The sequence below is a fragment of the Cannabis sativa genome, chromosome X, assembly GCF_029168945.1.
Source record: "Cannabis sativa cultivar Pink pepper isolate KNU-18-1 chromosome X, ASM2916894v1, whole genome shotgun sequence".
Taxonomy (NCBI): Eukaryota; Viridiplantae; Streptophyta; class Magnoliopsida; order Rosales; family Cannabaceae; genus Cannabis; species Cannabis sativa.
The window spans coordinates 52270450-52296826 of NC_083610.1; the positions used below are offsets into that span (position 1 = coordinate 52270450).

Sequence of the window (26377 nt, forward strand, 5' to 3'; positions counted from 1 at the left end):
GCTGAATGATCTGTGTAGACAATTACCTTATTTCCAATCAGGTAGGGTCGAAATTTGTCACAAGCAAACACTATTGCCAACATTTCTTTCTCTGTAGTGGCGTAATTTAATTGAGCATCATTCAGAGTTCTACTTGCATAGTAGATTGTGTGGAATACTCTGTCAACTCTCTGACCCAAAACCGCTCCAATGGCATAGTCACTTGCGTCGCACATCAATTCAAACGACAATTCCCAATTTGGTGAAATTACTATCGGTGCTGTAATCAATCTCTCCTTTAAAATCTGGAAAGCTTTTAAACAATCTTCTCCAAACTCAAATGGAACACCATTTACAAGTAAGCTAGATAAAGGTTTTGAGATTTTGGAGAAGTCTTTGATAAATCTGCGGTAGAAGCCAACATGTCCTAGGAAACTCCTCACTCCTTTTACAGAAACTGGAGGTGGCAAATTTTCTATTGTTGAAACCTTAGCCTTATCCACCTCAATTCCTGCCTTTGAAATTTTTGTGCCCAAGAACAATTCCTTCTGTTACCATAAAGTGGCACTTCTCCCAGTTTAACACCAAGTTAGACTTCTCGCACCTTGTTAGCACTTTTTCCAGATTTTCCAAACAATGATCAAAGGAAGAACCAAACACTGAGAAATCATCCATAAAAATTTCAATACAAGATTCAATCAAATCTGAAAAGATAGCCATCATACACCTTTGAAAAGTAGCAGGGGCGTTGCACAAGCCGAAGGGCATTCTTCTGAAAGCAAAGGTACCGTAGGGACATGTGAAAGTAGTCTTCTCCTGATCTTCAGGTGCTATAGCTATCTGGTGGTATCCAGAATATCCATCAAGAAAACAATAATATTCTTGCCCCGCCAATCTGTCTAGCATTTGATCAATGAAGGGCAAAGGGAAGTGATCTTTTCTTGTTGCTTTGTTGAGTTTCCTGTAATCGATGCAGATCCTCCAACCGGTTATTCTTGTAGGAATCAACTCATTCTTTTCATTCTTGATCACCGTCATTCCACCTTTCTTCGGGACCACTTGCACCGGGCTAACCCACTTACTATCTGAAATAGGATAAGCAACTCCAGCATCCAACCACTTAACTACTTCTTTTCTGACAACTTCTTTCATGGGTGGATTAAGTCTTCGTTGAGCATCAATTGTTGGTTTGGCATTGTCTTCCATGACAATTCGATGCATCACTGTTGAAGGACTGATTCCTTTGACATCACCTAGTGTCCAAGCGATGGCCTTATTATGAGCTCGGAGTACCCTCAGAAGTCTATCAGTTTCCACGTCAGAGAGAGAAGCTGAAACAATAACTGGCAGCTTTTTATCTTGACCCAAAAATTCATACCTCAAGTGACTAGGAAGCACCTTCAATTCAAGTTCTGGAGGCTTTTCAGTAGATGGTTTTAGCTCTTTTGGAACTGCTCCCAATTCCTCAAAATATCTTCTGTTCAAGGGCCCATAGGAATCAAGCCACTTCACATAACCCATGACCTCTTGTCCTTCTTGCTCCGTCAATTCATCTTCAGTTAGACTTAGTTCAAGAGGATCATCTAGCAGCTTTTTCTCACTCACCATTTCATCAATCAAGTCAATGAAGAAACAGTTATCACTTGCCTTTGGGTACGTCATAGCCTTTAGCACATTAAAGACCACTTCTTCTCCTTGGACTCTCAGCTTTAATTCACCCTTCTAAACATCGATCAAGGCTTGGCCAGTTGCCAGGAATGGTCTCCCAAGAATAATTGGGACATTGCTATCTTCTTCCATATCCAAAACGATGAAATCAGCTGGAAAGATGAACTTGTCAACCTTAACTAACACATCCTCAATGACTCCTCTAGGATGGGCTAGTGATTGGTCCGCCAATTGGAGAGTTACTGTTGTTGGCTTTGCTTCACCCAGCTGCAATCTTTTAAACACCGACAGAGGCATCAAGTTAATGCTGGCTCCCAAGTCACAAAGTGCATTTATTCCCTCAATTTTCCCAATAGTACAAGGAATAGTGAAACTCCCTGTATCTCTGAGTTTAGGAGGGAGTTTCTTCTGTAGGATGGCGCTGCACTCTTCAGTTAGAGCCACTGTCTCATAATCCTCCATCTTTCTCTTCTTTGACAGGATTTCCTTCATAAACTTCACATAACTTGGCATCTGCTCTAAAGCTTCAGCAAAGGGAATGTTAATGTGAAGTCTTTTGAAAACTTCCAGGAATTTGGTGAACTGCTTGTCTAAGCTTGACTTTCTAAGCCTTTGAGGGTATTGTATTTTTACATGGTGATCACTATTAGTTGGTGGAGACTGCTGTGGTTGTGTTTGACTATCAGTAGCCTTCGTTGAAGTGGGTGTTGGGGTTGACATTGGTTGCTCTTCATTCTCCTTTTCTCCATTCACTAGTTGTGGCATTTCAGGACCATCATAATTTTTACCGCTTCTCAGGGTAATTGCTTTGCAGTTTTCTTTGGGGTTTACTTCAGTTGTGCTAGGCAAATTCCCTTGAGGACGGGTTGCTACTTGAGTTGCTAGTTGGCCCATACGTATGCAGGTCTTTGATTGAAGATCTAGTTTCGGTCATGAATTGAAGCAATAAATGCGTACGCAAACTAGAATTTCCACCAGAGGTTTGTTGCTGATTAAACTGTTGATTCTGATTCTGGTTCTGATTTCGTTGCTGATAGAACCCACTGTTTCTTCGGTTATTACCCTGGTTGAACCCATAGTTGTTGTTGTTGTTGTTCTGTGAATAGTTTCCAATGGCTTTAGCTTCATCCATTGGCAAATCATCCACATCTGCTTGACATTCTGAAAAGTGATGGCTTCCCCCACATAACTCACACACAACTTGGGCTTGTTTAGCTTGCCCTGCAATTATCTTTGTCAATGCCTCAACCTATGCTGTCAACTTTGTGATGGCATCAACCTCTAACACACCAGCTACCTTCTTTGATTGACTCCTTTCAGTTGGCCACTGCTGATTGTTTAGAGCCATCTCCTCCAATAGATCATAAGCCTCATTAGCACTCTTTCTCATAAAGGCTCCACCAGCTGCTGCATCTATTAAAGTTCTAGTGTTTCCTACCAACCCATTGTAGAAGTTGTGGACCAGCATCCACTTCTCTATACCATGATGAGGGCACTTTCTGATCAGATCTTTAAACCTCTCCCAAGCCTCATGGAGAGATTCATTATCTTGTTGGCAGAAGTTATTGATTTCTCCTCTCAGCTTTGCAGACTTGGCTGGAGGAAAGAACTTTGACAAGAATTTCGTTGCCAGATCATTCCAGGTGGCAATAGAGTTGGGTGGCAAGGAGTTTAGCCAACTCTTGGCTCGTTCTCTAAGAGAGAATGGGAACAGTCTCAGTCGAATGGCATCATCACTAACTCCATTAACTTTAAAGGTTTCACAAAGTTCCATGAAGTTAGAGAGATGCAGGTTAGGATCTTCAGAAGGGAGGCCACCAAGGCGGGCGAAGGCGCACCATTTGAAGTATGGCGGGTTTGATCTCAAAGTTATTTGCATCCACTGCCGGTGGCCTGATACACGACTGCACTCCCGTCAGAGTAGGGAGAATGTAATCTCTCAAGCTGCGACCATTAGCTTGATCTTCTACTGCGCCACCATTATTACCGTTATTGCCTCCATTGTTTGCAGCATTAGCAGCCGTGATTTCTGAAGTTTCAGCAGTTGCTGAAACTCCCTCTTGCCTCTTGTTCTTTCTGTTTCTCTTACAAGTTTTCTCGATTTCGGGATCAACTGGTAATATCACAGCTTGTCCTTGACGGCGCATACACTTATGATTCCTGAAATAGATCACGAAATTATTGCAAGAAAAAGGTTAGAAAAATCAGCAAGAGAAAATATACCAAAGTAGAAGTTAGTATAATTTTGTGTAATATTAATCTTTAAACAATTCCCCGGCAACGGCGCCAAAAACTTGTTGCGAAAATTATGTTTATACGCAAGTGTACGCAATCAAGTAGTATCTCATGCAAGTGAGGTCGAACCACAGGGAATTGGATTAAGTACTACTAAACTATACTTATGATTCTATTCGGTAAAATAATAAGATTGCAATTTTTGAAAGTAAATAACTCAGAAATTAAAGAGAAAATAAACGAAGATTAATCAAGATGAGAGATTAGGGAGGTGAATCCTGTTGATAAGCTACCTATGTTAATACCTAATTGCTATCCTTATCTCAATGTGAACGACAGATTATAAATTAACCTAACTCTTTTCAGATCTTTTAGGTTCTAAATAATATGTTCTTTAATTAACTTCTTAATTAAATCAACACAAAATCAGCATTAAGCAATAATCTATTAGTCACTGAGGCTATGTAAATACTTTCGTTTTACATCAGAACCTAGACTATCCAAATTTTAGCATTCTCAATTCTCACTTTTCAGATTTCGAATTGAGATCATTAAACATGTAAAAGGTGATCAAGCTTGCACATGGAATTAAACACAAATAAAGATAGTATTCACACATAAGATGAAGGAATGGCAATTATTTATTAACTAGGCATAAACTTAAACAACAATCATCATCCTCCCTTATTGGGAAATTTAGTTCATAATAACTCTAAAAACATCCATGATTAATTCAGAAATAAAAACAAACATAAAGAAGAATTAAAAGGGGTAAAAGAAAGAACTAGAATGTGGTATCGCTCCGGGTCTTCAAGATAGCTTCCTCTCCACTTGCCTCCACTATTAGGTCTGTTTTTGCTTACTTTTGACCTTCAATGTCGTATTCCTTATATAGGGATGAGTGGTGTGCCTCCAATTGAGAGAAAAATCAAAATTAGGTCAAATCTGCGATTTCCGTACCTAGTCGCGACTAGCATTTAAGCTGGTCGCGACTACAGGCAAAACTCGAAAAACCGAGTTTCTGCCAATTCTCGAAGTCGCGACCAGGGTCGCGACCAGGAAAAAGGGTCGCAACCTGGCTCTATGGAGGTCGCGACTACTGATGCGTCTGGAGCCGAATTTTCCAATTTTTTCCAAGTTTGTCCCAGTTTTTCGCCATTTGACTGAATTCGAACTTTAACACCCCGGGAACCTGAAATAATGAAAATCAAGCGTAAAACTGCTCCAAAAGACACCAATAGACGAGATAATGCTAACTTTAAAGACCCGAAACATAGGCTAATTATAACCTAACATCAACTTAGAGCACCTGGTCGGATCAACATGCCGAGCAGGATGCCTCGCTGGCATGACCATAATGGAATACTCAACGAGCCGTGCAGAATGAGCAACACTTAGCAAATTCAGCCAAGCACTTCGTGAGTCACTATCTCAATCCCTATAACTCAGGGATCAACTTGCATGGATATGGCATACACACGATTCCACTATCGGTGTATACGGCCTCAATCCCACGATCCTAGCATTCAGCAATGATCCCACGATCTTTGTGTTCATGCGCTTCGTAACGAGAGAGGAAACTCTTCCTCCTCAAGTTTCCTGCCCTATAAATAGTGAGGAATGTTCACTAGGCAAAAAAAAGGGAGAAATCATACGCCGAAACGCTATAAGCTAAGGCTATCCAAGAATTATATATTTAGAGATACTATTGTAAGAGCTACAAGAAAAGGATTCTTTTTCCTTATTCTTAAGTCAATACAACTAACGAGGATTATGCTATTACCGAACTGCTCGGGGCTGAACCTCTATAAAATTTCTGTGTCTTCTTATTATTATTTGCTTTATTACGTATTCTTATTACGACATATCGTTTATCGCTTATTAAAAGACTCATTGTCATTGGCTGAAAGCGAAGTCAACATTTTGGTGCTTTCATTGAGAGAAGAATCACAGATCACTCTTTCAACACGATGGTGCAAACTCGCAGAGGCCTGTCAGACCCAGCAAACTCACAGACGCTGGATCCGATGTTGCAGGACCCAGGGAGTTCGACGGTTCCACCCGCTGTCAATCTTGGACAAACGAGAAGCATGGTGAATGATGGAACAACTCATGTTACTGAAACTGCGCCTGGTGTGCAAGAGACTGGAAATAACGGTTCCGCACACAGCCAGGATGTTCATAACATGACTGTTCCACCAGGCATCAGCGCCCAAACAACCATCAGAGATGCAACCAAATTGCGAAATCTCCGTGCTGCGCTTGGACTCATGCAGGGCCACAACAATACCCTGCATCACGATCAGGAGGAGTTATGTGCCGCAGTAAACCTCGCGTTTGATGAACAGAGGTGTATGTTCGCCGAGTGGAGAGGTAAAGAGATGGAGGCATTAAGGGCTCACCATGCAGAAATCGAATATCGTAGTCGGCAAGCTACTGTGCTGATACGGAGAGCCTATCAGACTGTAGGCCAGCACGCGCCGAGCGTCATTCCCCTTGGAGAAGCCGAGGATGACCCGATGGTGAATGCCTCCCAGACAAACAACGGTCAGCCGTCCAATCCCCGGTCACGAGTTCCACTCGTGGGCCAAGAGGTAGGCGGACAGACCTTGTCAGGGAATTCATCAGGATGAGTCATGCTCGATGGATCCACTCAAAAAAATGGAGCCATTCCACCTGCCAACCAAGCGAACCAATCGCTAAGGCAGCCAGGTTCTTCTGTGTTCGAAAGGTTGGGAACACCCCGCGACCTAAGGGACGACCTAAACAGAAGAAGGGGAGCAGACGAGCAGAATACTACGACGAATGTGCAGTTCAGAGCCCATACTCAAATCCCCGCTCAGAAAGATGCTGACGTAGCCCAACCCGACCAGAATGCCAACGAAGTCAACCCAACCGTGCAGGCCCAGCTTGACAAACTGAAGAATATGTTTCATGGCATGGCCGGGCAGCGTAACAATGATCTTGAGTTGGACCGCGCACGCGGAACTCCTTTCTCGCCAGAAATCAACCTCCTGCCACTACCTCACAAGTTCAAGATGCCAACGTGGAAGATGTACACTGGGAGAGAAGATCCTCTCTCTCATCTCAAGTATTTCGAGATGCAGATGGATTTACAAGAAGTGCGAGGAGACGTATGTTGCAGAATCTTCCCCGCAACTCTATCGGAGGCCGCACAGCAATGGTATTTCTAGTTGGCTCAAGGAAAGTTTAGTTCATGGAAAACTTTCTCTTCGGAATTCCATGCACAATTCTCTTCCTCATGCCAACTCCCATTGCATCTGGGAGATTTGGTCGAAGTAAAACAGCGACCAGGCGAGCCGCTCCGGGCATACATTAGCAGATTCATGACGGAAGCGACCAAGGTGTCACGAGTAATCGAGGATGGAAAGTTATCCGCGATACTGGGGGGCATTGAAGTCCTTGGCGAACTATGGAAGGACATAAGGAAGAACGGACCGGTCGACTTAATGAGTGATTTCCTCGACCGGGCCGAAGGTTTCATCAAGCTTGAAGAAGCCATTCAGCGAGCAGAAGGTGAGCAAAAGCCGAACAAAACGAAGGCTCCTTCTACTGGAACATCCGCCCAGCTTCCCCAATATTCCAGCAACTCAAGTGGCAAGCGTTCAGGCAACAACCACAAGCAAGGGAACGGGAAGAAGGGAAAGTTCACCAAAAAACCCGGACAGACTCCCCGTGATCATGCCAAAAACACTGCATTCACTATCCTAACTGAGGATATAGAAAGTGTGTATATAGCAACTCAGTCGCTAATTCCGTACAAGAAGCCCGGGCCCATGAAGAAAGATACCAGCAAGAGGGACATGACAAAATTTTGTCGGTTCCATGGAGACTACGGCCATGACACCAACGAATGCTACAACCTGAAGCGAGAGATAGAACTTTTGATTAAGAAGAACAACCCGCACCTACAGAAGTATGTCAAGGTCAACCAAGGTCAGAACAACCAGGATCTGATGCCTCCGCCAATAGATGGACACTTGCAAGTCATCATTGGAGGCCCGCACATTGCTGGAGACACGAGCAAAACTCGTGAACGATATGCCCGCACAGCTCAGTACGAGCAAGAGAAGTCATCCTGGCTGTGGAAGAAAGGAAACCAAAAGTTCCACGAGCAGAAGAGCCAACCATAACATTCAACAATGAAGATGCTATCCAGATAAGGTTTCTGCACAACGACCCGCTGGTCGTGGAAGTCCAGATAGCAAACAAAATGGTCTCTAGAACCATGATTGATAATGAGGCTTCTTCAAATATTTTGTTCAAGACTGCCTACGAGAAGATGGGGCTCTAGCTCAAGGATTTAACTCCATGCCTTCAGCCCGTCTATGGTTTCTCCGGTCAAGGAGTTGCGCCCCTAGGACAAATCCGCCTGCCCCTCACAGTTGGACAAGCTCCAACGAGCATAACTATCATGGCACAGTTCCTGGTATTAGATGTTCCTTTAGCCTTTAACGTAATGCTAGGCCGACCAGCCCTGTATGACTTAAAAGTTGTCACATCAATATTCCACTCGTGCATGAAGTTTCCAACCAAAAACGGGGTAGGGTGTCTTAGAGGGAACCAGCAATCTGCTCGGGAATGTTACAACCTTGCAGTGGCCAAGGCTAAGAAGGAAATATCCTCCAACCAGAGCCCGGACAACGGAATAAATATTCCCAAGTAGGAAACCGCCCAAGGCGAGGATGAAGATGTGGATCCTCGACTTGGGGACCCAAGCAGCAATGTTGGACCTGTGGAAGAATTAGAATAAATCGAGGTCGATCCAGATATCCCGGCCAGAAAGCTGAAAATTGGAAAAGGTTTGTTGCTCGAAGTAAAATCGGAATTGATAAAATTTCTGAGAGTAAACGTAGACGTTTTTGCCTGGTCACACGCGGATATGGTCGGAATCGATCCTTCTATCATTTCGCACGTCCTGAATATCGATCCTAATATACGACCAGTTCAGCAAAAACGAAGACTGCTGGATAAAGAACGAGCAGTAGCCCTGAAAGACGAAGTTGAAAAGCTGCGCAACAACAACTTCATTATTGAAGCTTTCTACCCGGCTTGGGTCGCGAATCCCGTACTCGTGCCTAAGCTGAACAAGAAATGGCGAGTTTGTATTGACTTCACAGACCTCAACAAGGCGTGCCCGAAAGACTATTTCCCACTTCCAAGAATCGATCAGCTCGTCGATGCAACAGCCGGGCACGAAATATTAAGCTTCATGGATGCTTATTCGGGCTACAATCAAATCAAGATGCATCCACCAGACCAAGAACATACAAGTTTCCGGACAGATATGGGTCTCTACAGTCATGGCATTCGGTCTTAAAAATGCCGGAGCAACATATCAAAGACTGGTCAACAAAATGTTTAAAGACCAGATCGGCAGAAACATGGAAGTGTACGTGGATGATATGCTCGTCAAATCCAGAAAGGTTGGGGGGCACATAGACGACCTGGACGAATGTTTTAAAGTCCTCAGAAAATACAACATGAAACTGAATCCCCTAAAATGCTCCTTCGGAGTCAGCTCGGGGAAGTTTCTAGGCTTCATCGTCAACGCTTGAAGAATTGAAGCCAATCCAGAAAAAATCCAAGCCCTCCTGGATATGAACTCGCCAACAAAAACCAAAGAGGTACAAAGCCTAACTGGTCGAATCGCCGCACTCAGCAGATTCGTGTCAAAATCAACGGATAAATGTGTCCCATTCTTCAACATCCTGCGAAGAAACAAAAAGTTCGAGTGGACAGAAGAATGTGAAAGAGCTTTTCAAGATCTAAAGGCACAGCTTGCAAAACCTCCCGTCCTCTCTAAACCTCTGGACGGTGAGGAACTAGGGATATACCTGGCAGTAACAGAGCATGCCATAAGCGCCGTACTAATCAGAGAAGAAGATGGCATGTAGCATCCAGTCTATTAACTCAGTAAAAGACTCATCGAGGCCGAAGGCCGATATCCGTTGATAGAAAAGCTCGCCTACTGCCTCATCTTAGCAACAAGAAAGCTAAGGCCTTATTTTCAAGCTCATCCTATTCGGGTGTACACCGACCAACCACTACGGCAAATACTGCAAAAGCCAGATGCCTTTAGGCGATTACTCAAGTGGGCGGTGGAATTGGGGCAGTACGAAATCAATTTCCAACCCCGAACAGCTATCAAAGGCCAAGCTTTGGCCGACTTTGTGGTGGAATGCACAGGAAAAACTGAAAGCATCCCAGAAGGCGATCCCGAGCAAACACCACAACCGTCCAGCACTAAAAGCAAGCCAACCTGGAAGCTTCACGTGGATGGATCGGCCACAGATCAGCTATCCGGCGCAGGAATTGCCCTTGTCACACCTGGGGGCAACACCTGCATGCAGCGGTCAAATTCGGATTCAAAGCCTCCAACAATGAGGCCGAATACGAAGCCCTAATCGCTGGACTCAAACTAGCAAAGGAAATGAAAGCCGAGCACATCGAGATCTGCAGTGACTCACAACTGGTGGTTAATCATGTATCTGGCGAATACGAGGCTCTGGGAGAAAAAATGATAGCATATCTGAGCAAAATACATGATCTGCTCGCACAGTTCAAAAGCTACAACCTCAAGCAGATTCCAAGAGAGGAAAATACAACTACAGATGCGCTAGCCCGTTTGGCGAGCAGCAATATGAGTGACAAGGCGAACCTGTTCCCGATCCAGTTTCTTGAAGAGCCTAGCATCACATGCACGAAAGAAATTGAAATGATCGATACATCTCCGAACTGGATGACGCCAATAACAGCCTATCTCAACTCTGGGGAACTCCTAGATAACTGAAATGAAGCTCGAAAAATGAGAAGAAAGGCAGCACGGTACATCATCGTAGACGGGATCATGTACAGAAGAGGATTCTCAATGCCATTACTCAGGTGCGTCACACCAAATGAAGCTGCACGGCTTCTATATGAAGTTCACGATGGATTCTGCGGAAATCATGCAGCTGGACAGAGCTTATCAAAGAAAATCCTAAGGCAAGGCTACTTCTGGCCGACAATGATTGAAGATTCGAAAGCCTACGTAAAGAAGTGCGACGAATGCCAGAGATTTTCAAAGATACCAAGAGCTCCGCCCAACGAGCTGACGGAGATGCAAAGTCCGTGGCCCTTTGCCATCTGGGGAATTGACCTAATCAGGCAATTACCTAAAGGTAAAGGCGGAATGCAGTACGCAGTGGTAGCAGTCGACTACTTTACAAAGTGGACTGAAGCCGAGCCACTAGCAACTATCACATCAAAGAAGGTTTAAGACTTTATAGTGAAGAACATCATATGCCGGTTCGGACTACCGTACAAAATAGTCTCGAACAACGGCAAGCAGTTCGACAGTCAGTCTTTCACTGAATTCTACGCGAACCATGGCATCATCAAAAGCTTCTCCGCAGTGGCACAACCACAAGCAAATGGTCAAGTTGAAGCAGTCAACAAGACCCTGAAGGACACACTAAAGAAGAAGCTCAAAGATGCCAAAGGAAATTGGTCGGAAGAACTCCCCGAAGTTCTATGGTCGTACCGTACAACGGAAAAAACATCAACCGGTCAGACACCATTCTCAATGGCGTACGGTTATGAAGCTATGCTGCCCGTCAAACTCGAACCACCATCCCACAGAAGGTTGACGTATGATCAAGGTACCAATCACATACTCCTTGCAGAATCACTTGATGAAATCAAAGAAAAACGAGCAACTGCAAACTTAAAGTTGGTAGTGTTGGAAGTTATTTTACCAGGAACTTAGATCTACTCACAAGTATGTTGATTTAACAACCTAAATATGAACTTCTAAAATGATAGAAAATTAAACACATAAGAGTATCAGAAATCTTACATTGGGTGCAGTGGAATATATGTCTCCTCCCACTCAGATCTCTAACCCTTGATTCCTTTCTGTAGCAGAGTATAATAAAGATCTGAGCCCGATAGTCCTTCTTTGTTGTTTCTGAATTCTACACAGCCTTCCTCACTATGATTGAGGTATTACTTGATGTGTGTGGGAACTACTCTAGCACTTATAGATTTCGAAACAGTGAAGGAATAGAGAGAGAGAGGGTGGGGGCTCAGAGAGAATTTTCAGAGAGAAAATTCTGTCAAAATAATGTTGTGTATCAGTTGTTGAAATCTGAAGCCTTTGCCTTCTATTTATAGAAAACCACCCATGGCTATGATTGAATTAATTGACATTTAATATTGAAAAAATCAAAGGGAAAAGAGAACTTAAGTGGCCGGCCTAGGCATTGTGGAAACAAGGCTTTCCACTTTTCCAACTTTCCTTTTCCTACACTGATAGTTTCCTGTTTAGTCAAAAACTGCCAATTCCTTTGTTCAACCACATAAATGTCAAATCTAATTATTTAATAATTAAAATTAATTATCAAATAATATATTGTCATTTATTTTATTAATAATGAAACTAATTAAAGTTTCCTAATTAATAAATATGCCCTTCAAAATCTCTATTTACTGTTTTGCCCTTAATAAGTGATAAATTCTCAAATAGACACAGTCTATGTTGAGAATTTTAATTGATTAATTAAAATCAATTAAATGAGTCTTACAAGTAATATTATCTCAACTAGTGGGGGGACCATGGGTCTATATATCCGAGCTTCCAATAAGCAGATCTAGAATTTACCACTTAAATTCACTGACTTATTAATTCTTCGTTGAATCCACACATAGAACTCAGAATTGCACTCTCAGTATATAGAATGCTCTATATGTTCCACCATATAGACACATCATTAGTTATCCATTGTTATAATCCTAATGTGATCAATGATCCTCTATATGGATGATTTACACTGTAAAGGGACTAAATTACCGTAACACCCTACAATGTATTTTATCCTTAAAACACTTAACCCTGTATAAATGATATTTCAACTAAGTGAAATGAGTACTCAATCATTTATCTCGTTTGGTTAAGCTCGAAGGAAATCACCCTTTGCTTACTATTCGCCAGATAGAAGCTATAGATTCCATATTTATGTTAGCGCTCCCACTCAATCGCACTACCGTGTTCCCAAAATGTATGTATTGCCCTGACCAAAAATTAGGCTTAACTAACAAATCAAAGAACACGAATAACACTCTTGAAATTGAGCCTAACCATATCAGGATTTCGATCATGTGATCTAGGATCAACTTATGATATTGAATTGAATAGATATTTACGGTAAGTTTCAAAAATCTATTTCAAAGTTCAATATCGGTCCATTCCAATGCATACTCCATGCATCCAACCTGAGCTTTACTTTAACCTATGTTCTGGAAAGAACATAACATTTCTCCAAATGCAAGTAAACTCTGTTGTAGATTGTCATATCAGTAAAACCCAGTGTTCTGATAAATCTAGGAATACTTTATTCACATAGTCATGTTTACTTTCCACTGTGTTGACAACACAATAAACATGATCAAGTATGTGAAAAGGGGTTTGGATGAATTTATAAATCAAATAGACAAACAATTGATTAAGTGAACCAAAACATACACAAATGAATGAAAAATACTTCTGTTACTTTATTGATATTGAATAATCTGGATTACATTGAAATAGAGTTTTATTTAGGGCATAAAACCCAACAAACTCCCACTTGCACTAATATAAAACAAATCAGTACATTTCAATTAATCCTAAATTCTGACGGTGCTTTTCGAATGAAGTTACTGCCAAGACTTTGGTGAATGGATCAGCTAAGTTGTCCTGCGTGTCCACTTTCTCCACCAGTACATCCCCTCTTGCCACATATTCTCTGATAATATGATACTTTCTTTCTATATGCTTACTTCTCTTGTGGCTCCGAGGTTCCTTACTGTTGGCTATAGCTCCATTGTTATCACAAAGCAGGACTAGAGGCTTTTCCATTCCAGGAACTACACCAAGACTGGTGAAAAACTTCCTAAGCCAGACAACCTCTTTAGCTGCTTCAGCCGCAGCTATGTATTCTGCCTCCATGGTAGAATCCGAAATCGCAGTTTGTTTAGCACTTCTCCAAACCACTGCTCCACCCCCAAGAGTAAACACCATCCCAGATGTAGATTTCCTGTCTTCAAGACATCCCTGGAAATCTGAGTCTGTATAGCCTAAGGGATTTAAAGCACCACCCTTGTAGACTAATACATAATCTCTTGTACTCTTTAAGTATTTCAAAATATACTTAACAACATTCCAATGTACCCGTCCTGGATTTGACTGATACCTGCTCACGATTCCAACTGCATAGCAGATGTCAGGTCTAGTGCATGGCATAACATACATTAGACTTCCAACTGCAGAAGCATAAGGAATTTTTGCCATGTCTTCTATCTCTTGAGGATCAGTAGGACACTGTTCCTTAGATAGACGGATACCATGTCTAGAGGGCATATTTGCCCCATTGGTATTGGTCATGGAAAATCTCTCTAGAACTTTGTCAATGTAAGCTGTTTGAGAGAGAGCAAGGGATCTGTTCTTCCGGTTTCTGATAATCTGAATACCGAGAACATAGGCTGCCTCACCCAAGTCTTTCATGTCGAATTGAGTGTCAAGCCATTCCTTGATGTGAGTCATTTTCTTGACATTGTTGCCAATGATCAAAATGTCATCAACATAAAGGACCAGGAATACTACTACTTGGTTTTCCTTGAGTTGGTAAACACAAGGTTCATCTTCATTCTGATGAAAGCCGTAGGTTTTGATGATCTCATCAAACCTTTTATTCTATGAGCGAGAAGCTTGCTTAAGTCCATATATGGACCTATTTAATTTGCAAACTTTATTCTCCTGCCCAGGAAGAACATAACCTTCTGGTTGCTCCATATAGATGGTTTCTTAGAAGCCCATTAAGAAAGGCTGTCTTGACATCCATTTGCCAAATTTCATAATCTAAAGTGGTAGCTATGGAGAGAAGAATTCGGATGGATTTGAGCATGGAAACTGGACTAAAAGTTTCCTCATAGTCCACACCTTCTCTTTGGGTATAACCCTTGGCGACCAGTCTAGCTTTGAAAGTTTTGACTTCGCCTCTAGCACCTCTTTTCTTCTTGTAGACCCATTTACATCCAATTGGACGAAAATCATCAGGTGGTTCTACATATTCCCAGACTTTGTTCTTTTTCATGGAATCCATTTCTGAATCCATGCCGGCTGACCATCGCTTCCGTTGCGGACTTGCCATTGCCTATTTATAGGTTAATGGGTCGTCATCAATACCGTCACCAACGACCATATTGATTTCACCATCCAAGCCATAACGAGATGGTTTTGTAGAAACCCTCCCACTACGACGAGGAGCGGTGACCTTCTGAACAGGAGCTTTGGTAGTAGTTTTCTCAGTTGCTACAACTGAGGGAGTGGGATGTTCCTCTTCTTGAGTAGAAGAGGATGGTACATTTGAAGGAACAGTATCTGTGAGCATTTCCTCTAATACAATTTCACTTTTCGGTTTGTTGTCTTTCATATAGTTATCTTCAAGGAAAGTAGCATTTGTAGAAACAAACACTTTGTTATCCTTGTGACTATAGAATAGTCCACCCCTAGTCTCTTTAGATTTTTCGACAAACATGCAAACTTCAGTTTGCGATTCCAGTTTGCCTTCTTTCTTTCTCAAGACGTGAGCAGGGCACCCCCAAATCCTATAATGGCGTAAACTAGGTGTACGACCATTCCATAGTTCGACGGGTGTCTTAGGGACTCCTTTAGATGGTACAACATTTAAAATGTCGTTTGCCATTTGAATAGCATATCCCCAGAAGGACGTAGACAGAGTTGAATAACTCAGCATAGACCTAACCATTTCTAAGAGAGTGCGATTTCTTCTTTCTGCAACTCCATTCTGCTGTGGAGTGCTTGGGGCAGTATATTGGGATTCAATTCCAAGTTCAGTTAAATGATCTTTGAACTGCATATCCATATATTCTCCACCCCTATCAGTTCGCAAGATCTTTAATGTTTTACCTAATTGGTTTTGAGCCAAAGCATGAAATTCCTGAAACTTTTCAAACGTTTCAAATTTCTTTTGCATTAGGTAAAGAAAACTGTATCTAGAGAAATCGTCAATGAAAGTGACGAAATACTCATAACCTCCTCTGGCTTTTACATTCAGCGGTCCGCAAACATCTGAATGCACTAACCCTAGGGGTTGTTTGGCACGCTCTCCCTTCGCAGAGAAAGAACGTTTGGTCATTTTTCCTTCTAGGCAAGACTCGCAAACTGGCAGTTCTCCTAAGACGACATTTTTCAATGGACCGTCTTTGGTTAGCCTATATAGTCTATCAAAGCCTATATGACCTAAACGTAAATGCCATAGATAAGTTTGATCATCATTATCAATCTCTTTTCTCTTAAGGCTTCTAGGTTTAGCTACATTGAAAAGTTCAGTATTTAGTGAGATTTGAGTATCAGGTCTTAAAACATAAAGCCCTTGTTCCATGTTTGCAACACATATATGAAATCCATTACGAGAAATTGAACAATTTGAACTCGAAAAATTCAATATATAAAATTGTGTTTGTAAACATGAAACGCTAATCAAGTTTCTACTAAAATTAGGAATATATAAAACATTCTCTAAAAGTAAAAACTTCTTAGAATTAAACTTGATTCGGGCTGTTCCTCTTGCTTTAACTGATACCAACTCGCCATTTCCAACCTTAAGCTTTAACTCATCTGGGTGAAGATTCTCCCAAGTTTCAAGCAGCTGCAATGAAGAACATACATGGTTAGTAGATCCAGAATCAACAATCCATGTGGATTTGTCGTTCTCTAAAACACATGATTCAAATACAAAAGCATCACCTTCGTTTGAATTGTCTAGAAGCCTGGGACATTGTTCTTCTTTATGTCCCTTTCCATCACAATTCGCACATAGAACATGATGTCTGATAATTGTACTTGAAGAAGCAGCTTTGTTAGAGCCCTCATGCTTAATCTTCTTCCTCTGATTAAAGTTTGCAATACCAGGAGGTCCCATTGCAATCAGATTCCGCTCATGGGCCCTTAACTCAGTCTCGAGTTTGTCCATGTCGGAGGAGTGAGGATTGTTCAATAAGTAATATAGAACAAAACTATCATACTCCTGAGGAAGACTATTAAGTATGAGTCTTACCCATTGTTCCTTTGATAAATCAATTCCTAGTAGATTTGCCTTTTGGAATTTCAGATTCATCAATAATAGGTGCGAGTTAATGCAACTACCAGGATGCATTTTCACACTATTGAATTCTTTTGCAAAGATACTAACTAGGAGTGGATCGGGATGAGGGTTATTCATATTGGCACTACAACATATCAATAAACAGAAGTAAGGTTTTGGTTCTATAAATTCATACACAGGTTCAGAAAACAAATAATCACATATGTTATAAAAATACTAAATCTAAAATAGTTTATTTTCCAAGGTTTCCAACGAACTGATACAGTGTCCCGTTTAGGCGAGAGTCAAAGCATCATCCATTGAATAGAGTTGTCAATTCATCTAAAATGTCAAACATTCTAGCAACCTTTTATTCGATCAAGATTGGAATTCAGCGTTGTCCCGTTTAGGCGAGAGTCAAGGCAATTCTATCTTATGAGCTTCTACCATTGTTTCGCACTCTTGTAAGTCTTATACAGTCGCCACCATTAGGGTGGTCATAAACCATATAAAAAACTTATAAGAATACTTATCTTTCGAGATTAAATGGTGCTAACTTGCTAATGAACTTTCCTCCATTAGGGAGGATTACTCACTAAAACAATAGCTATGTAAAACCAACAATGGAGATCGAATTTCTCTTGATTAAAGCTCATTATTTAAAAAAATATGTATTTTGTTTAATCATTTATATTCCATACCTCAATAATGAAATATTACAAATTAAAGTAAAAACTTTAATTAAATTTCAAAAATGGAATAATTTTGAAAAATATCTTATTTAAGTTGTTTAGAAAAATCTAAATACCCAACTTAAATATTCTTCAATCAATGACTTAATTAAATATTACCAATTAAGTAGTAACCACTTAATTTAGAAGATATTCCATTTTAAGTTCCCATATTTATAAAATATCAACTTAAAAAATACCTAAAGAATCTTAATAACCAATTCCTAAAATTCCTCAATTTAATTTATAATAGGAAATTCAAAAATATTCAAATCTAAGTTGATTTGATAGATTTAACTAAATCTCAACTTAAATAGGAATATTTAATGAAATTATAAAATTAAGATTCAGAAAGAATTTATATGGTTATAATTCCATATTTAATTAAACACAAGAGAAATACATATAGTTTTCCAGAATATAACTATTCAAACTATGTTTTTCTTAAATTAATTTCAAGGAAGAATGAAATTAATTATGTTGCTAATCAATTTTTTATTAGGTCAAACTAATATAATTAACCTAGCACAGTTATCCAAATCAGGCAAATGGCCCTTCACAATTGGGGTTGTTCATGTGAGGGGGGGCTGGGTCCAGTATGTCGTACCCACTTCTAAGGCTCCCAACTCTCACACAAGGCCCAAAAGAAAGGAATTTAACCTTAAAATGAACAACTGTTATTAATTGAATAGGCTCACTACTAAATGAGCCTAAATAAAATCTATCAGTTATGATATTTTATTTAGCAACAACAACCTATATGTATCTATAACAGAAATTAAACATATAGGCTCACACAGGCATACACATTTGGATGGATCCTATCATGTTACTAGGTCATACACAGATGAAAGAAGTTTGTAAAAATTACCTTTTACAAATTATTTACTCGATCTATCATCAATTGAACCATTGGTTAAAATTAGATCATTGGATCTATCATCAAGTTAACCAAGGCAATTTAGATCAAGCAATAATAGGTTTTAGAAAACTTACAAACAATCTAAAACACATACTCCTGCAACAAGGTTAGATTTGGATAGTTGGATGTAGGATTTATTTAATTTTAAACATGTATTTCGAAAAATAAAAATTAAAATTAAACCTACCATTTTGAAAAATTAGGTTTTGGGTAACCTAAATGTCATTTCAAAATTAAATTGCTAACTTTCCTTTTAAATTTCATGTTATTTAATAAATTAAATAATAAAATAGAAAATGGTAAATACATACCCTTTTCTTGTTTTACAATTTAATTTAATTAAAAATAACAAAATTTAAAAGTTAACAAAAAATACCTTATTTCCTCTTTTAAATTATCATGATTATTTTGATCTTATTCTAATTAAGGTCAAGTTACCAAAAATAAATTAATATCTGACCTTAAAAAAAATAAATAATCAAATTTTAAAGGAAATAAGAAAAGAGGTAAGCAAAACTTGATTTTTCCTATTTTCAAAATCAAATTACACTAATATCTAAAATTAATTTTAAAAAATAAAATTAATTTATTTCTGATAATTAGATTTGAAATTTGAAAAACAAAAATCAACATACAAAACTACACAAAAAATCGGAATTTAATTCCATGAAATAGCATGAAAAATCGAAAAAATTGAAAAAAATGATGAACTGTACGGATGGCATGCCATGCATGCTCATCCGCGCGCATATCTGGGGTGCACGCCGAGGAATCACGGCGCAGGAAGGCTGCTTGCAGCCATTCCGCGCGCGTGATGAGGGTGCTCATCACCCCGATTTTTTCAATTTTCAAAAATTCATAACTAATCTAAATTAAATCGAAATCGAGTTCTGTAAAAAATTAAATTGCTTAGAATTTTCCAAACTATCCAACAAAAATAATTACAGAGACAGAAAAGTAACTATTTTTCCCAGAATTCACAAACAACAATCAAACATCAATATGACACACAAAGCAACATGATACCATCCAAAACACAAGCAAATCGTTTTAAGTCCAAATTTCTTCCAAGCAAATCAATTACCATGGCTCTGGTGCCAGTTGTTGGAAGTTATTTTACCAGGAACTTAGATCTACTCACAAGTATGTTGGTTTAACAACCTAAATATGAACTTCTAAAACGATAGAAAATTAAACACATAAGAGTATCAGAAATCTTACATTGGGTGCAGCGGAATATATGTCTCCTCCCACTCAGATCTCTAACCCTTGATTCCTTTCTGTAGCAGAGTATAATCAAGATCTGAGCCCGATAGTCCTTCTTTGTTGTTTCTAAATTCTACACAGCCTTCCTCACTATGATTGAGGTATTACTTGATGTGTGTGGGCACTACTCTAGCACTTATAGATTTCGAAACAGTGAAGGAATAGAGAGAGAGAGGGTGGCGGCTCAGAGAGAATTTTCAGAGAGAAAATTCTGTCAGAATAATGTTGTGTATCAGTTGTTGAAATCTGAAGCCTTTGCCTTCTATTTATAGAAAACCACCCAGGGCTATGATTGAATTAATTGACATTTAATATTGAAAAAATCAAAGGGAAAAGGGAACTTAAGTGGTCGGCCTAGGCATTGTGGAAACAAGGCTTGCCACTTTTCCAACTTTCCTTTTCCTACACTGATAGTTTCCTATTTTGTCAAAAACTGCCAATTCCTTTGTTCAACCACATAAATGTCAAATCTAATTATTTAATAATTAAAATTAATTATCAAATAATATATTGTCATTTATTTTATTAATAATGAAACTAATTAAAGTTTCCTAATTAATAAATACGCCCTTCAAAATCTCTATTTACTGTTTTGCCCTTAATAAGTGATAAATTCTCAAATAGACACAGTCTATCTTGAGAATTTTAATTGATTAATTAAAATCAATTCAATGAGTCTTACAAGTAATATTATCTCAACTAGTGGGGGGAACATGGGTCTATATATCCGAGCTTCCAATAAGCAGATCTAGAATTTACCACTTAAATTCAATGACTTATTAATTCTTCGTTGAATCCACACATAGAACTCAGAATTGCACTCTCAGTATATAGAATGCTCTATATGTTCCACCATATAGACACATCATTAGTTATCCATTGTTATAATCCTAATGTGATCAATGATCCTCTATATGGATGATTTACACTGTAAAGGGACTAAATTACCGTAACACCCTACAATGTATTTTATCCTTAAAACACTTAACCCGGTATAAATGATATTTCAACTAAGTGAAATGAGTACTCAATCATTTATCTCGTTTGGTTAAGCTCGAATGAAATCACCCTTTGCTTACTATTCGCCAGATAGAAGCTATAGATTCCATATTTATGTTAGCGCTCCCACTCAATCGCACTACCGTGTTCCCAAAATGTATGTATTGCCCTGACCAAAAATTAGGCTTAACTAACAAATCAAAGAACACGGATAACACTCTTGAAATTGAGCCTAACCATATCAGGATTTCGATCATGTGATCTAGGATCAACTTATGATATTGAATTGAATAGATATTTACGGTAAGTTTCAAAAATCTATTTCAAAGTTCAATATCGGTCCATTCCAATGCATACTCCATGCATCCAACCTGAGCTTTACTTTGACCTATGTTCTGGAAAGAACATAGCATTTCTCCAAATGCAAGTAAACTCTGTTGTAGATTGTCATATCAGTAAAACCCAGTGTTCTGATAAATATAGGAATACTTTATTCACATAGTCATGTTTACTTTCCACTGTGTTGACAACACAATAAACATGATCAAGTATGTGAAAAGGGGTTTGGATGAATTTATAAATCAAATAGACAAACAATTGATTAAATGAACCAAAACATACACAAATGAATGAAAATTATTTCTGTTACTTTATTGATATTGAATAATCTGGATTACATTGAAATAGAGTTTTATTTAGGGCATAAAACCCAACAGGTAGCTCATCAACAAAAAGTAGCTCGGTATTTCAACAAACAAGTGAAAGCTCAGAAATTTTTTGTGGGAGATATGGTCCTAAGAAGGGTATTCCTAAACACCAAAGACAGCACGTCAGGCGTATTGGGACCCAACTTGGAAGGACCTTATCAGGTGGTCGAAGTTCTCGACTCCGGAGCATACAAACTTGGTAAGTATGATGAAAAAATGCAATTCATTTTAGTACCACAATACTGGAATGGAGAACATTTAAGGAAATACTACCAATGAGTACTCAGGTCGGGTAGACCACTTCAAAGTACTCAGGTCAAATAGACCATATCAAAGTACTCAGGTCGGGTAGACCTCTTCAAAGTACTCAGGTCAAATAGACCATATCAAAGTACTCAGGTCGGGTAGACCACATTAAAGTACTATTGAACATTCGCTATAAGTGAATGGCCTCTTGGGCGGACTCCGCGCAAAGGTTTCAGAAACAAAAGTACTCAGGTCGGGTAGACCACTTTAAAGTACAGTTTCTTATTTGTTTTATGTCATGTTAAGCTAAAAAGATCCATTGGATCACTAGCTCTGATGTAAGTTACTACGGTAACAAATACATTTTCGATCAATAAAAGAATAAAGATAGTATTTCCAATTCTATTGAGTCGAAAAAATCAGCATGATTATAATTTACCTAGAGTGCGTACAAAAGGTTCGGTCGAACCCAAAACACCGAACAAAAAGCAATATATTTGCAAAGACAAGTGACGAAGAGTCATACGTCTGCTCGATCACTTGGGGGGCACCTATACCTGTACAAAGCATCTGGTAAACATAAAACAAAAACAATTGCACTGTAATTATAAACATAGAATGAAATTCATTAAGGATAACAAGAGCATAATGTACTGGGATTAAAAGCTGCTCGGTCAGCCCGTTGTCCAAAAAATGAAAATTAATTCCAAGTTTAAAGACCGCTTGGCCAGTCATGATGTCTTAAAGGCCTTACGGCCATATATAATATGTATATATAAACAGGAGGAATAAAAAGATCAATGTTCAAATGGCTGGAGTCCCAGGCTCTGGATTTGGTTCTTCTGAGCCGACTGGAGCAGGAAGATCTGTTGTTTGACCAGGAGAAGCATCAGCAGCCTGGTCAGAAGCTTGGCCGGAAGTTGAAGCAGCCACCTCTTTCCCACCATAGGCAGCTTGGGTTGCGCAGTACTCGAGGTACATTTCCTTGGCGTCGCCTAAGTAGTCGAAGTTGGCCTGGGGATTAGCCTTCCAAAAATCAAAGAAGAGCTCGAGGCCGACAGTCTCCAAAGCATCAATCTTCTCCTTCAAGCGGTTCGCCTCGACCTCCTGAGCATCCTTATCTTCCTTCAGCCGAAGATAGACTTGCCGCAGAGAAGTCCTCTCATCCTAAAGACGACCAACCTCAGCAGATAAGGTCTCGATGGTCTCCTCGAGAAGATCAGCAACCTCGAGATCCTTAGTCAGCACGGTCATCTTCTTATTAGCGGCAAAAAGCTTCTTGTTGGCCTCACCCAACTCATGGCGAACAGCTGCAGTCTCCGCCCTGGCCTCCTCAGCTTCCTTCTTGGCCAAGTCTGCCTCCGCCCTCAAGGTGTTGGACAGAGCCATACTCTTGGAAGCAGCAAATTTAGCCCGGGAGTAAGCATAACCCAACTTCAAATCGGCCTGCACAAAGGAAAAGGTCAGCATATGAAGCTAAGTATGAAAAGCTAAAAGGGAAGTGTCAAAAAGAAAAGACTGGTAAGCTCCTGCAAGACTTCGCCTACCAACACATCCAGAGATGAGTGGTCCGCACCAGCCAGCTGCTCAGCGACCTCAGGAACTAGCCGGTTCATGTGATGAGCAATCACCTCCCTGCCCTTCTTGACCTCAGGCAGCACGGGCACGGGTAGAGATGGTGCTTGCTCCTGTTCAGGAATCCTCCTGACCAGTTCGGACCCAGATGTTGGTGGCCCAGACTCCTTAGACTTGGCAGATTGGGGAGTAGAAGGATTTGGAGCAGCCAGATCCTCAGAAAGGTCAATGACCTCTCTAGAAGGCCTCTTCTCTAAAGACCCCTCTCCGACCTTGGACTTCTTGGTCGGAGGGGAGGCACTAGAGCCTCCGCTCATCCTCTTCCTTAAGGCGTCCATCATCTACCGAGACATGTCTGCACAAAAGCAAAAATAGCATGGTTAGCAAAAACCAACAAAAAATACAAAGTATGGAAGCCAAGAAGCTGAAAAAGAAGCAAAGCGCAGAGTGACGGTCCGCCTTGAAAGTCAGAAGTCCATCATCACCTAACATCGACTTTATCTCAGCCATAACGACCTTCCCTTTTCCAGCATAAGGATAGGATGGCCGAACAGGTGAAATGACCTCCCTTATGAGAATGCCGTGTTCCACGGGCCTGGGCGTGGCCGGGATTTTCTTCTTCCTCCTCAAAGGAGCCACCTGCTCAGCCTCAGGCTCAGCCTCAGCTTCATCTTCAGGATTCATAGGCTCCTGAGCGTACTGCTTTGCCCGAACACCACCCTTCAACTTAGCCTCCCGCTTAAGTTGAATCAACTCATCCTCCTGATGAGCTCGTTCAGGCCGAGCAGTAGCAGACTTCCTCTTCTTTCCCGTCACAGACTTAGAAGAAAAGTCCTCAGGGTAGAGTCGTACTACACCAGATTTGCATCGGAGGTCAACTGGATAATATCCCTGTCTTTCGCCTGCAACTGGGCAAGCTTCTGAGCCCTATCCTTAAGGGTAAGAGTGAGGGGAGGACGGTGATATGTCGGAATCTGCTGAAACTAAGTCCGGGTGATGTTCGGATCCTTCACCATGAAGTACTCATCAACAAAATGCCCTATTTTGCTGACAGCCTTGTTGTCCGTCCCGCTCAGCCACTTGAAGCCTGGCTAAGAGAAGTAGAAATACCCCGACCTACCTTGCTTGGGAGTAGACTTCAAGTCGAAGAACCAAGCAACCTCATGGGAAGAGGGAACACCCCATTCCTGGGAATCATAGAGGACGAAGAGGGCAGACAAATACTTAATGCCCTTGGGAGTGATCTGGTCCGGGTAGAGGCCAAAGAAGTCTGCCACATCCCGGAAGTACTTGTGCAAGCGCATCAGCGCCCCTTGCTGGCCGTGAGCCCACGACCAGGCGCACATCCCCTTGTTGGGTTTTATGCCCTAAATAAAACCCATTACAATCTGATTAGTTATCAATTTAGAATTTTGAAGTGAATTATGATTACATGTATGTTACATGTTTATAGTTTAATATATATACTTGATATATGCACAAAATCAGTTAAATCCAGAACATATAGTTATTCACAATTACAGTATTATCAATACAGTGGAATGTGATTGTGATTATATGATTCAAAAGATTTGGTTCCTGTTCATCAGTGTTTTGGATTTACACTGATGTGATAATCAGCGATGAAGTATACTTACACTTGGAGTAAGTGTTATGTTCTTTCCAGAACATTGGCAAAGTATACTGGTTTCGAATGTATGGAGTATGCATTGGACTGGACCGATATTGAACTTGGTCAAAGATATTATAAACTTACCGTTGTATCTTTCCAAGTCAATGTCAGAAGTTGATCTTAGATTAAGAGAATCTAAATCCTGATATGCTTAGGCTCACTATGATAATACATATATTTTGGGAACATGATAGCATAACTGAGTGGGAGTGCTGAACATAAATATGGAAATCTATAGCTTCTACTGGTGTATAGAAGTAAAGTGATGATTCCTTTTGAGCTTAGTTAAATAGAAGTAAATTGATGAGCTCTTGTTTCAGTGACTGTATATCAGATCACTAAAACATCATTTACAGGTAACTAAGTGTTCAAAGGGGCAAAATACATTGAGGGGTGTAAACGGTAAATTGGTCCCATCTCGATGTAAATCATCTATATAGAGGATCTCTAAATCACATTAAGATTATAACAATGGTTAAATGAGATAGCATATTGATATCGTGAAACATATGATATGCTCTATATAAGTCTGAGAGTGCAATTCCAAATTCTAAGAGTGGATTCAACGAGGAATTAATAAGTTAGGGATTTACTTGGTAAATCGGTTCAACTTATTGGAAGCTCAGCATATAGATCCATGGTCCCCATTCTAGTTGAGACTATACTATTTGTAAGACTCTGTAATTGATTTATGATTAATCAATTATAATTCTAAAAGTTAGACTATGTCTAATTTGTGAATTCTCACGGTTTAAGGATGAAATTGTAAATAGGAGGGTTTCTAGGTTTAATTATTAATTAAGAGACTTTGCATGTCTAATTAATAATTATTTTAAATGGCAATATTATTTAATAATCTATTTTAGTTATTAAATAATTAGTTTTGGCATTTAAAAGATTAGAATTTGAAAAATGGCATTTTTGGAGAAATAGAAATAAAATTGAGGAAACTGCAAAATTCCAGTGAGGCCCATACACACCATGGTCGGCCACCCTTTACATGTTTCCCAATTATTATTTTCAATTTAAATTGCCATATAATTGCTAATCAAAGCCTAGTCTAAATAGGAAAGTGGTGGATCACACTAAATAAGGCAGTTATTCAATTACACAGTAAAAGAGGAAACTGTTTATTTGGAAAGTTGTGCTCTTCCCTTTTCTTATATATAGCCGTCCCCTCTCTCTACTCTTGGTGTGCTTTGACAAGCTTTTTGCTTTGTATTGTATTA

The 26377-nt window shown here is 39.9% G+C and overlaps 1 non-coding gene across 1 annotated transcript; it reads left to right on the top strand.

Annotated features, from left to right (window-relative positions):
- Window positions 1-3125: 3125 nt before the first annotated feature.
- On the top strand, window positions 3126-3232 carry LOC115703456 (small nucleolar RNA R71). Its single transcript, XR_004009218.1, has one exon. It is a non-coding gene; the product is annotated as a small nucleolar RNA R71 (small nucleolar RNA).
- Window positions 3233-26377: the final 23145 nt, after the last annotated feature.